The sequence below is a fragment of the Arvicanthis niloticus genome, chromosome 2 (genome assembly GCF_011762505.2).
Source record: "Arvicanthis niloticus isolate mArvNil1 chromosome 2, mArvNil1.pat.X, whole genome shotgun sequence".
Lineage (NCBI taxonomy): Eukaryota > Metazoa > Chordata > Mammalia > Rodentia > Muridae > Arvicanthis > Arvicanthis niloticus.
The window spans coordinates 138,353,497-138,362,767 of record NC_047659.1 but is presented as its reverse complement, the minus strand read 5'-3'; the positions used below and the strand labels follow the sequence as shown (position 1 = coordinate 138,362,767).

Below are 9,271 nucleotides of genomic sequence, written 5' to 3'. Positions count from 1 at the left end.
TCCAGACCCACAGGTTTCACATGCAGGCCCCATCGGACCTGTGGACCTGTGTTTTGACATAAATCCTCCCCATGAGCCGGGTGGTAGTGGCACACGCTTTTAATCCCAGCACTTGGGAGGCAGAGGCAGGTGGATTTCTGAGTTCGAGGCCAGCCTAGTCTACAGAGTGAGTTCTAGGACAGCCAGGGCTACACAGAGAAACCCTGTCTCGAAAAACCAAATAAATAAATAAATAAATAAATAAATAAATGCTCCCCATGGGTTCTGTTGCTGGGAACACAACCTAAGGCACTTCTTTTCAGAAAGAATTTTTCCTGCCCCACTGGAAATAGACAGCAGATAGATCCGTGCATAGGTTTCCAGGGTTATCCAGATGTGAATGACACAGCTAGACAACTGAGCATGCTCAGGGAGTAGGCCAAGAGGCAGACCCTATGAGATGGGATCTCAGAGACGTACAGCACAGAGAATGAGGAAGAAAAGACCATGAAGGGCAAACTCAAGACATATGCAAATCATCTCTCAGGAGCCAAGCAGCACTTCACTGTGGAGAGCGGATGTTCTTAGAATATCAGTTAATAATAGCAAACATCTCTGCTAACGAGGGCTGCAGACACACAATAGAATTTAATCGCCGGTACCACAGCCTCACAATGGGAAATTACAATGCCCTGAACTGAATAGGTTTCATTTTTCAAAGTGAATATTTTGCCTTTACAATCTCTCAGTGCCAACGATGCTCTTGGATTAGAACTGATTAGAGCGTCTTTTATCAAGAAACAAGGCTCTTGGCTGTTTACACAGATTGCTAAAGCTTTATCCAACTGAAACAAAAACTCTTTACACTCCTCTCCATCCTGCCTCTCCCAGAGCCTTTGATTATCTAGAGAGGACTTCCCTGTCTGTCTGTTTCAGCAAGGCATGGAGATAGGAGGAGACACAAGCGCTCTGGGGAGCTGCTGAGAGCTCAGATCCACTCCGCCCACCCAGCGCTTGGATGGGTCCCAGCATCCGGTTCATAAACTCCTGGACTGATTCAATACATACAGATCCATACCAGGACCCACTGCCTGCCAGGCTACGTTATGGGTGTGAGGGTAGAGACAAGCCCATCCCAGTCTCCAACCAAATAGATTAGAAAGGTCCAGTTTCTTACACTGGTAAAACTAGTGGGGTAAAGCAGAAGCATGTGTTACGAGTGTTTTGTTTTTTCAATTTCTCTGCATCCTGTAAATGTCTGCCTCCTTTCTAATGTTGTCCATTGTATCTCAAGTGCATGTTTTATGCTTTCTACAGACATAATTATGTATAGTTACAGCAACTCATTCTTTTTAATTTTTCAAACATTATTTGAGAATTTCCATGCACAAGCTCTCTTTACATCATTCTCGTTTCTCCTCCTCATCCTCCAAATCCTTCTGTGTTCTCCCCGCTCCCACGCAAATTTGTGACCTCGCCTTAAACTATTATTGTCAGGTACTCGTACATGTGTGCGTCAAATTATAACCTGCTGAGTCATTTAGCATTGCTCGTGTGTGTCCTTATGTATGAGTGTGTGTTTGTGGTGTGTGTCTGTGTAAGTACATGTGTCTGTGAGCATGTGTGTACACATGTATGTGTATGTGGTATGTTTGTGAATATATAGGTGTGTGTCTCTCTGTGTGTCTTTATATACGTGTGTATGTGTGTGCATGTGGCATGTTTGTGAATGTATATGTGTGTAGATGTATGTGTGTGTTTGTGAATATGTATGTGTGTCTGTATGCATGTGTGTACATGTGTCTGTGTATGTGATATGTTTCTGAATGTATACATGTATGTCTCTGTGTGTGTCTGTGTATGTGTGTGTGTTTGTGTGTATGTGGTGTGTTTGTGAATGTATGTGTGTGTATATCTATATATGTGTGTCTATTTGTGTGTATGTGTGTGTGGTATGTTTGTGAATGTATAGGGGTGTGTGTGTGTGTGTGTGTGTGTGTGTGTGTGTGTGTTTAAATCTGGCCACTAAATAACTTATCAGAGAACTCATTCTTACAGAATACTGACCCTTTCTCTCTCGGTAGTCATTAATTGCCTGTAACTCTTCATCTAGGGATACGGCCTTCCAAGATCTCCTCCCTTCCTTCCCCGCTCCCCGCCCCGTCTATGTTGGCATGTTGGCTGCTGTTGTCACTGTGCAAGTCTTGCTTAGGTGACCATATTGATGTGATTTCCTGGATGCTACTCACCTGACACAATCAATGACATTATCTTCCTGCAGGCATCCTTGGTCTCTGGTCCTTACAACCTTCCTGCCCACCCTTCCATGATGCTTCCTGAGCCTTACGATTTGGGGGTTCGTTCCATGTGCATACATCCATTGGGTCTAGCCACACCAAGGTCTCTTATTCTCATGGTACAGCAGATGATGGTCTCCCATCTAGAATGCTGTTACTCAAATGTATTACTGAATTTAAGTCTTCCTCGGATCTTAGGTAATTTGGTTCATATACATTAAATAACCATCCCAGAGAGGCTGCTGCAGATCTGTGTCATCAAACCCAACATTTATCCAGTGACATGTGACCACTTCTATTCAGTGGGATGGATAAAGATAAACATATATGTCTTGATTCATACTTTTCTCTGTGTGTTTATAAGCTTAGTTTAAGTTTGGCCATCACGTGAATGGCAAAAGTCTGAAAATGTATCATTTGGTTGCTGGGTGCTTTGGTTTTGTTCCCCTCCCCCCCCCCCGCCCTCTCTCCAGAATTGCATTTGAGAAATTGTGGGTCTATAGCTCATAATATGTGAAATCAGTAGGACATGGGTTAGGGCTTAAAAACCAAATTTATCAAAGATATTCATTATGGTTGCATTTGCTGTAACGGCGTCTGACCTCTAGATGACCCAGCTTTATAAATAAACTTAAAGCACCTCCAACTTCATTGCTATTTCATTGATCCATAAAATACTTCCAAGTACTTATATTTATCAACTTCATAGAAAGAGCCTATCTGATGTAGAAACCACACAGAGACAGACAAGCAGCATGGCTCTGGTGTCCCAGATCATAACTCTTGTGCACATTAGTAGTCAGCTATAATATAATTTTTAAGACCCCAGGAGGGACCCTTGAAAGTTGGCATGACAGAATTGGACCATGCCATATGGCAGGCCCACTTTCCCTGTGCTTAAGATAGCACTATTCAAAGTGATCTCTTTAGCTTATACATTAGAGCCAATGACGTCCACTCACAAGCCTCCAGTGGCTTCCCACGGTACCTAGGTACAAAGCTAGAGTCCTTACCTTAGTCTGGCTCTATCTGACCTGTTTCTCTCACAGCCTCTTCATGGTCCAACCACCTGGTCTCTTAATTCCTCTAGCTCTCCAACCTCTGCGCCCACACCCATGCCTCATGTCCTAAATACTTGGGCAGGCCCCACTCCTTACCCTTCAGCATTCAGGTTGAAAGTAAACATCCCCAACCATAAGAAAGCAACATCCCTACCCCGCTTCTATGGTGGGGACCATGATGACATCATTCCGTTTATCTTCTTCACATGCTTCTCAAGTTCTGAAGTTATGCTCTGGTTTACTAGACTGTTGCTCTCGTTGCTGCTGCTCTTATTTACCATCCTCCATCACTTAGAGTATGGACCAGTGGCTGATTTGTGCCAGACCTTTATTTATAAGGTCACTGACTGACCCTCCACTGCAGGAAACCAGAGATGTGTCCTGCAGGGCTGGAAGGAGTAGCACCCGACTATCTGGGATGCCGAAGTGAGCGAGGGAACACATGGACCTCAGCCTCTTGGTTTCCACAGGGAAGGCAAAGAAGGGCAGGGTACCACTAAAGGGATGATTGGTTTGAATAATTCTAGTGGGCTCTGGGGTGTAGAGACTCTTCCTAGCTGTCTAGTCTCAGCCTTGGGCTGACTCAGCATGGGGAAAACATTAGCTTGGTGTGTGAGTGTTGGGTGAGGAGAGAGTTGTACGGTGTCAGTCACAGCAGAGATATCTCTTCTCCATCTAGCCCTGAAATTAATGGAAGCCAGGTCAGCAAATAACAATAAAAGACAACTCAGAACCATCACATGTAGCACCAAAACCCAAAAGAGGAGGGTTTATCTAAAAATTAAATTTGTTTCTCTCCAGCATGGGCTAAGCTAAGAAGTAACAAACTCAGTGCCAAGATGACAGAGGCCAGACTATGAGCAAGGGGACATGCAGCCATCTCTCTGCTCCACTATCCACCTTGGTACCCCCCAACATCCGACCTCTACCCCCATCCCCGATCAGTCATTAACTGTCTCTTGCTGCTGTAACCAATGACCACTTTCTCCGTGAACACATCTCAATCACTCCACTGTCCCAGAGGTCACAATCTAGAATAAGTCCCACAGTACCAAGGGAAAGTTGTTAACCAGTGCTGGGCAAGCAGCTCAATCTATGGATGTTGCCATGCAAGCATAAGGACCAGAGTTCAAGCCCCAGATGCTATGTGAAGAAAGCCAGACATGGTGGCCTGTGCCTGCAAACTCAGAGACAGGGGATCTCTGAAGCCATCTTACCAGTCAGCCTAGACTACAGGGCAAGCTCCTGGTCAATGAGAGACCACACCTCAAAAAACAAGATGGCAAGAGATTAAAGACACCTTTTAAGAAGACACCTGTGAAGAAGACACCTGTGATTGTACTTTGGACTCTCCATACACCAGCATGCTCACCTGCACCCAGGAAAATGTCCATGTACACTTACAGACCACACACACACACACACACACACACACACACCTATAATACCTTTCTCAGGGCTGGAACTATGGCTCAGAGCATTTACTTCTCTTTTCAGAGGACCTGAATTCAATTCCCAGAACCCAGGTAGGAAGGGTTGTAACTGCCTAGGATTCCAGCTCCAGGGAATCCAATGTCCCTTTTTGGATTCTGTGGGCACTCCCGTCCACATGCACGTATACATACACACATAGATAAAAATGAACAAATCTATAAAATTGTGTTTCTCTTGGAAGCTCAAGGAAATATGAGTGTCATTTTCATTCATTCATTCATTCATTCATTCACCATTCATTTATTTGTTCATGAGTTTCTGCGGCGACCTGTATTCCTGGACTCTTACTTAGCCTGTCACCCAACTCTCAAAGCACATAACCTCTGCTTTCATTTCATGCTTCCTTGCATCCTTGCCCCCCCCCTCTCTCTCTCTTCCCCCTTCTGATTGCACTGCCCCACCCAAATTATCTCCTCCTTTCAAGACCTTCTTACTTGCAGTATTGCTTTGCATGTTAAGGAGACCAGAGTTAGAGTCTGGCCAGGTCCGTGGCTGTGTTCATTGTAACATGTTCTCTAAGGTGAAATAGGGAACTCCAGATGCCATCAAATCCATTCATTTCTTTCATTATACTAACTCTTCAAAGGCACACATGGATTATTCTAGTTTCATTTATGATTCTATGATAAAATTCAGTGACAAAAACAGAAAACCAAAAATAACAACAAAACAACTTTAGGGGAGGGAGGGTTTTAATTCAGCTTATAATTCTAGGTTATAGTTCATCGTTGCAGGGAATCAAGGAAGAAGCTCTGTAGAGTTCATCACATCCACAGTCAAGGGCAGAGAGAAATTACTATATGGGTGTGGATGCTTGTGCTCAGCTCAATTTCTCTACTCTTACACAGTGCAGGATGCTTTACCTAGGGAATGGTGCTGCCCACGGTGGGCTGGGTCTTCCTATATTACTTAATGAAGACAGTGTCCTACAGACACGCCCAAAAGCCAATCTAGTGCAGACAATCCCTCACTGAGACTCTTCCTGGATGATTCTGGGTTGAGTCAGGTCAACAATTAAAATTAATCATTTCACTGTTCTCCTTTCTCAAAAGTCTGGTCATCCTGTTGGCCACCCAAACCACACGACCACTACTGTGATGGCAATGTGTTTAAATGTCCAACGTCCTCTCTGGGCCCTTCAGTAAGTCCTGAGATGTGGAATTTACAAGGAAGAATATTATGCTGAAAACATCCCAGCTGCTTATTTTCTGCTCTAATGTCACTCGAAGAACAGATGTTGGTCAAGGAATATGTCAGCAGCAATTGAGTTCACCAGCTTTTGCTAAGAGATCATAAAAGAGTTCGTGATTTTAATCAAAGTTTGCCATCCATCCAGAACTTCAGAAGTGGATTCCCATCAAAGGAAAATTTCTGCTCTGGGAAGTTACCCACCCCTAGAGGAACAAAGGTGAACTCTGGGTCCAAAAAGGAAATATAAAATCAATCATGACAATTATTTCACTAAATTATTTTAAACCGCAGTGTATCGAGAAGGCTCAGGTAAATGTCGGCTGTCACGCCAACAAGCCGAACCAACCCAGTCCATGACCTTTTCCTTGTTAAAATGCATGTCAGTATGCAAAATAGAATCACTCCTTATTGGAACAGAGCGTACCTTCCCTTTCCAGAAGGTCTCAAAAAAAAAATCTACAGAAAAATGGAATTCAGGGGGAAATTTAGTTTCACAAGAGACATGAACAAATCTTTAAAATATGCTCCGTTGGTACTTCAGAGCCTATTTCAGAAGTTTGGACCTGAGCTTGCTTCAAAAAAAAAAAAAAAATCTGAGTGGGATACTCTGACGGGAAGTTCTCCCAGCATGCCTCCTCTGATAAAGAGCCCCTTCTCGCTCATTGCGTTACTTACCTCGACTCTTAGTTGTCGGGAACGGTAACCAGGACCCGGTGTCTGCTTCTATCAGCCTCGCCTTCTAACCTATAGCTATCATGCGTGAGTGCATCTCCATCCATGTTGGCCAGGCTGGTGTCCAGATCGGCAATGCCTGCTGGGAGCTCTACTGCCTGGAACATGGCATCTAGCTAGATGCCAAGTGACAAGACCATTGGGGGAGGTGATGAGTCCTTCAACACCTTCTTCAATGAGACAGGAGCTGGCAAATATGTGCTCCCGGCACTGTTTGTAGACCTGGAACCCACAGTTATCGATGAAGTTCGAATTGGCACCTACCTCCAGCTCTTCCACCCTGAGCAGCTCATCACAGACAAGGAAGATGCTGCCAGTAACTACGCCCGTGGCCACTACACCATTGGCAAGGAGATCATCGGCCTTGTCTTGGACAGGATTCGCAAACTGGCTGACCAGTGCACAGGTCTCCAGGGCTTCTTGGTTTTCCACAGCTTTGGTGGGGGAACTGGCTCTGGGTTCACCTCCCTGCTGATGGGGTGGCTCTCTGTTGATTACAGAAAGAAGTCCAAGCTGGAATTCTCCATCTACCCAGCCCTGCAGGTTTCCACTGCTGTGGTTGAGCCCTACAATTCCATCCTCACCACCCACGCCACCCTGGAACACTCTGATTGTGCCTTCATGGTAGACAATGAGGCCATCTATGACATCTGTCATAGAAACCTCGACATTGAGCGCCCAACGTACACTAACCTTAACTGCCTTATTAGCCAGATTGTGTCTTTCATCATTGCTTCCCTCAGATTTGATGGGGACCTGCATGTAGATCTGACAGAATTCCAGACCAACCTGGTACGATATCCTCGTATCCACTTCCCTCTGGCCACCTATGCCCCTGTCATCTCTGCTGAGAAAGCCTACCATGAGCAGCTTTCTGTAGCAGAGATCACCAATGCCTGCTTTGAGCCAGCCAACCAGATGGTGAAATGTGACCCTTGCCATGGTAAATACATGGCTTGCTGCCTCCTGTACCGTGGTGATGTGGTCCCCAAAGATGTCAATGCTGCCATTGCCATCATCAAGACCAAGCGCAGCATCCAGTTTGTGTACTGGTGTCCTACTGGCTTCAAGGTTGGCATTAATTACCAGCCTCCCACTGTGGTACCTGGTGGTGAGGAAGAAGGGGAGGAATACTAAGTCCGTTCCTCCAGCCCCTGTAGTATGTCAAACTCCAGCTCTGGCATTAGCTGCAGGCACTGATGCTTCTGTGCTGTTTCCATTCTGTGATTATGTCTTCTTCATGTGTGTACCTCTCAGTTTTCCATGATGTCTCAAAGTAAAAGCTTTACGAAAAAAAAAAAAAAAAAAAAAAAAAGAGCCCCTTCTCTGTCACTTCCATCCACTAGGTCAGTAGTTCTCAACCTTCCTAACACTGTGACCCTTTAATACATGTATTCCCCAACCATAAGATTATTTCTATTGCTTCTTCATAACTGTCATTTTGCTACTGTTATAAATCGCAATGAAAACATCTGTGTTTTCAATGGTGTTAGGCCACCCCTGTGAAAGACTCTTTCGATCCCTAAGAGTTCATGACCAATCAAGTTGAGAACTGCTGCACTGGAGCCAGTACCAAACAAAGGTGACTCTGAGGAGCTTAGAGAGAGGACCAAATGCAAGCGCTTTGCTAAAGAGCGGGATGCAGCGAGAAGCTGGGCACCCATTCATAATTCTCAGGGGATCCCACAAAAGACCACAGCAAAGCACTGTATAGTCAGCATCACCCTGGGCAAGTTTGCCAAAAGAAAGCACTATATTATTCAAAGGGGTGTTAACACCCTGTGGTCAGAAGGGAGCCAGAAGGGATCAGGTAACCTTGAGAATCAGAAGTGAGGATATGTGTGTGCAAAAGACCACTGAGCTGGTAAGAACTTTCATTCTGAGACAAACTGTATTTCAAGGAGGGAAGCTTTGTTGTGGCTTATGGTTTCAGGGAGCTCCATCGACGGTCACTTGGCTCCATTGCATCTGAGCCTGTATGAGGGAAAAGAGAATCCTCAGTCTGGGAACTCTCTGGTAGGGCCAGAAAGTGGGGAGGAGGCCCAGCCTCAAGGACTCACCCAGTGGAGAACTTCCTCCAAGACGACAGGGGTCGCTGTTGGTTTTCAGGTTCCCACTACACTCTTCAGACAGACACTCTCTCTGACGCTACTCTCACCAAACAGCTAGACTAGCTGGCCAGTAAACCCCAGAGGTCCACCTGTCTCCTCCTCCGTCGGCAGGATAATATCCTTTGCATTTTTATGTGGCTTGGTTCTGGGAGTTGAACTCGGTTCCCCGTGTTTATAAGGCAGCAGTTTACCCACTGAGCCATCTTCCAGCCCTAGGAGGTAACTTTTTAAAAATACAGAAACCTTTCCATGGCACTCGGTGAGTCAATAGGACAGTGTGGGCACATCTGAGAATATGTCAGTTTTCTAGCTTTTGTTTTTCAGATGGCCAGTAATTCAGCATCCTGGCACCGTGCCCGTTCACTGACTCTAAGCTCACCGGTCAGGAGTCCAGGCATGGCCTCTT

The 9,271-nt window shown here is 45.3% G+C and overlaps 1 pseudogene; it reads left to right on the top strand.

The window, feature by feature from the left end:
- Window positions 1-6,686: 6,686 nt before the first annotated feature.
- Window positions 6,687-7,891, top strand: LOC117703572 (tubulin alpha-1B chain pseudogene; annotated as a pseudogene).
- Window positions 7,892-9,271: the final 1,380 nt, after the last annotated feature.